Source organism: Platichthys flesus, chromosome 8, assembly GCF_949316205.1.
Source record: "Platichthys flesus chromosome 8, fPlaFle2.1, whole genome shotgun sequence".
Classification (NCBI taxonomy): Eukaryota; Metazoa; Chordata; class Actinopteri; order Pleuronectiformes; family Pleuronectidae; genus Platichthys; species Platichthys flesus.
The window spans coordinates 21,609,232-21,613,777 of NC_084952.1; the positions used below are offsets into that span (position 1 = coordinate 21,609,232).

The window sequence follows — 4,546 nt, forward strand, 5'->3', positions numbered from 1 at the left end:
ACCCCGCCCCCATCTTACCCCACCCCTCTCATCCCTCCCCCCTCTCATGAAGGTGTAGGACATAACGTTTTTTACCTCCATTAATTAGCCTGTGTGTTTGAATGTGTTCTCATTACAGAATGCATTCAACATCTATAGGGCAGATTATGGGCCTTTATGTCTAAGAGGAATAGAGCAGTAAGTTTTGTTTTTTTTATGCATGAGATAGTCATTTCTGCAATACAAATATGACTGAGGAATAAAATACATAAATTACTCTTCCCTCTGTATTACTTTGCTAACTGCTCAACTTACACAAGACAATTGTTGACATGTTACATATCAAACATTAAAAGCACACAACTGTTTCTATAAACTTTTATTGTCAGAAAGATTGCCACAGAGCTTTTTAATCATAGTTATTAAATGTACTGGCTGGGACAGAGGAAATAAATACAAAAAATACCAAGTATAATAAAAACATTGATTACAAAAATACAATTTGTGCCATCAGTAGCCATACTGTAAACAAAGAGACACTTTATATTTGTGTGTCACCTTTTATTCTCTAAATACAATGTGAACTTTGCTTAGCCGTTACAGGTATTTGGCGTACAGAAGCTTTGTTAGCTGGTGTTGAGGCCATCTTGGCCGGAGAATCAGGGTGGTCCTGCCCTCCTGCTCGGTGCTCCAGATACGCAGAGTGTTCCCTGATGCTCAGGGAAGTTATACAGGGTTCAGACCTGCCCTTGATTGAAACTCGAAACATAGCTAGCTATAACTTCCTGCTTGTCAGGTTTCTCATACTTAGCAGCGAAATCCTCAGGTTTTGAGATCTTCAGCACCAATTCACATATGGGGCCGGGGTCCTGAAAACCTCGTGAAAGATGAGGTCCAACAGGTTAGCCACGTAATCTGTAATACAAATTGGGGGGAAAAGTTGGACATTTTTATGTCGTGAAGACGATAAATAAATGGTCTTTAAATGGTGAAGACCATTTAAAGACAGCAGTTAATTGATATGTTATTTATGTTTCACATACTGTTTGTACATTGTTTGGATTTTAAATACAGCCTGTGACAATCATGGAAGATTGCATCTGCTTTCACCGGCTTTGCTGTGCACTCGCCCTTCTTATATATTACATCTGTCCCCCGCCGACACACAGGACAAACCTCAAACAGATCCAGGAGGCAGTTTTCATAGACAATATACGTGGGTGTCTTATGAACAGAGTTGGAAGATTCCATTCTATTAGAAAGACAAAGATTTCACCCAAAGGCTGCAACAGCTAAAAAAGTGTAGGATGGTAATCCATCTGATTATAGAAATGTTTAGATTAAATATTGAGTCACTCACGTCACATCTGCTGACTCAGTCAAGACTGTGATCGAGTCATCAGGATCATAGGTAGCATCCTGTGGCTCTCCGAAGTCCATACTTGAACAACTTGGGTTGTCCTCTCCCTCCTCCAAGCGAGGCCTCTTACAGCTGAGGTCCCAACACCGACATCAGTGCAGCACAGTTTTCTGTGTGCCTATGATAAAACAGACACAGTATCCATGGAGTCACAACAAATGAGATGCTGTTACAACTTTAACACGGAGACACAATCAATGACATGACGAAGTAACTGAGCGTAAACAAACCTGTCCTTTTGTAGTGAGTTTGCAGTGTTTTCATAGAAAGCTGTGTGCCATATGAGGGCATCTTTGGCATGCTACGTGATGTAGCCTAGCACCGTCAACAGATGTGCTTGCCTGAACACCAAAAGCAGCAATGTTATTCATGTTTGTACTACTGTCATGCATACAAGGATACAAGGACACATTTCCCCAAACTAGGGCTGGTAATGAATAATCGTTCTAGTCCCGCACATTATGACAACAACATCCTCCAGTATCTTGAACGAGCGCCCGTAGCAGCAGCTGTAGCTGGAAGTTAGGTTCGTGAGTGTTGTGCTCTCCATGCTCTTTCCCCCCCTCCGCTCGCGTATCCTCCCGTTCTGGGCCGCTGATTTTTTCCCAAGGCAGCACTGGGCTGGAAGTTCGCTACGGCAGACGCTTGTAGCAGCTGCTACAAGCATCCGTAGCTAACTTCAAGCTACAGCAGCTACAACCGGAGCTCATAGCAGCTGCTACAAGCATCCGTAGCTAACTTCAAGCTACAGCAGCTACAACCGGAGCTCGTAGCAGCTGCTTCAAGCATCCGTAGCTAACTTCAAGCTACAGCAGCTACAACCAGAGCTCATAGCAGCTGCTCCAAGCATCCGTAGCTAACTTCAAGCTACAGCAGCTACAACCGGAGCTCGTAGCAGCTGCTACAAACATCCGTAGCTAACTTCAAGCTACTGCAGCTACAACCGGAGCTCATAGCAGCTGCTACGGGCGCATGTAGCTAACTTCAAGCTACAGCAGCTACTACCGACGCTCATAGCAGCTACTACCGGGCTCGTAGTAGCGTGGGGAGCACAACACTCACGAACCTGCCGTGCGATCACCGTTCACCGTGGACTCTCACCAGATGTCCTCGATTAATGAAAACTCCTGTAAAGTCTCTCCCTATCCCCCACCACTACATACTAGCCCCTCTGTCCCCTCACACACAGGACACAACATGCTAACGGCACTAGCCTCCACACAAAATGTCTAAAAGAAGCAAATACCAGGATTATAAAAAATACTTACATTTCCCTCGTCTTCAGTGTTGCAACGGAAAGATGGCACCGACCCCTCTTTCAATAACAACCTTTTTAGAGAATCCGTTGTTATATTGGCCCAGGTTGATAAAACAGTCCGATTCAAAGTGGTGGCAGGAACGTTGCCATCATATATGAACTCAATCCATCTCAATCCTGTTTCTTCTGAAGCTGGAGTCACATGAATACATTTGTGCAGCCGACCACTCAGCGTCTTGGTTGTCGAATTCGATTCATGCTGCTAGTTAGCTTATCCAAGTGTTTCCAAGGCTTGCAAGAATGAAATGGCTGCCCACCGATAGACTGTCTAAAAAGTGGGTGGGTCCATCCATGGGTGGGTCGAGTGGTAGTGGGGGAGTGCATAGATCTATGGGGGCATGGGCTTGTTGCGACTATGACGTCTATTTCGGTCGTAATTCCATTGGATGCACTTTAGCACATCGTTTCTGAAATAGAGGAACCACAACAAATCACGCAAGTTGTTTTTTTCCAGAGTTTTTGGGAAGGTAGACATGCCAGACACCCAAAATAATGTGAAGAAGCACTACAAAAGTGGAATTTTCATAATATGTCCCCTTTAAGCAGTGTTGTCTCCCCGCTCCTTCCCCATGTCATTTGTTTCCCCTTGTCTCTCTCAAGTTCTGTTCATCTTCCTCTCTCTCTATCCTTCCCTCTGATCATACCACTGCCTGTGTGCAGTAAGGTTTGTCGATTTTCAAAAGAGAAACAGTAACTCCACTTTCTTCCCGATGGCAATGTCTTTCTTGCTAAGGTGCCAAGGATGTTGGAGGGAAGGACTTTGTGAAGCATGGAAACAAGACAGATGAAAAGTAAAAAAAAAAATGAAAGATGAAAAAAGACAGACACAGATTAAAGACAAAACTCAGACAGAAGAAAAAAAGAGAGAGGAAATCCAGAATGCGAGCCAAAATAATATGAAATTGTCTCTCTCACAGCAGGAGTGGTGCTCAAATGTCAGAGAGACGATTGGATGAAGTTACCGCTCTTGTAGAATCAAACTCAATAAGTTATATAAAAACAGAATCAATCTTTAACGGAAGGGCATCTAGAGTTTATCATGACGCAATCATTCAATTTGACTGAATGTGCTGCTCGGCCTCTCTGCCTCTCAGTGGCAACTTCACTGTCTTGAAGCAACATGAATCAAGTAAGTTAAATTCGCTTAAAAAAGCCAAACTACAAGTGTAGACATTTAAATTTTTTAACAAGGGTGTACTTGTAAGAGATGTGTATTTACACTGGCTCAGACGATGTGTAGACTTTCAACTGTCCTTGGAGCTCGCTCCACCATTTAGGAGCCAGGAGAGCAAAAAATTGTGATTTTGATGAGTTGCTAGTGTTAGGAATTTAAATTCTAGCTGGTATTTGAGTCTGACTGAAACTATTTGCAACTAAAGGGGGGGGGGGGAGCATGAGCAGTTGGGCCATATATAAGGCCTTTATTCAAATGATTTATAAATAACCCTTGCTGCATATTGTTAATAATGAATCTTATAATTGTTCTGAATTCTAACTTTTGGTATTAAACCATTATTCCCTTAGACTCATCCAAATATATTTCAAGCAGCTGTCTGATAAAGTTCTGGAGGTCGGACATGGTGACTTTGTTGACATTGTTTTGTCTCGTTGTTTTGGTTTTGAGGATCCTAATGTTTACATCAACAGGACATTGTTTGAATATAGCAGGAACATCATATTCCTTTCTCCAATGGCCCACATGGCATCAGCTGTGTCAAGGCCTTTCATGAAGAGAACATTTTGCTTAGCAACTATCAGAGTAGTAGAAGCGTCACAGAGAGCGGCTTCTTGTCACTTCCTGGATTTCTGTCCCAAGAGGCGTGGACATG

The 4,546-nt window shown here is 43.0% G+C and overlaps 1 long non-coding RNA gene across 2 annotated transcripts; it reads right to left on the reverse strand.

Annotated features, from left to right (window-relative positions):
• Window positions 1–371: 371 nt before the first annotated feature.
• On the reverse strand, window positions 372–2,958 carry LOC133958873 (uncharacterized). Of its 2 annotated transcripts, none has more exons than XR_009921735.1 (4): window positions 2,668–2,958; window positions 1,630–1,740; window positions 1,340–1,517; window positions 372–894 (listed from the first exon to the last, which is right to left on the reverse strand). It is a non-coding gene; the product is annotated as an uncharacterized LOC133958873 (long non-coding RNA). The 2 variants fall into 2 exon arrangements; XR_009921736.1 differs by lacking the exon at window positions 2,668–2,958 and adding an exon at window positions 1,858–2,566.
• Between the last annotated feature and the right edge of the window lie 1,588 nt (window positions 2,959–4,546).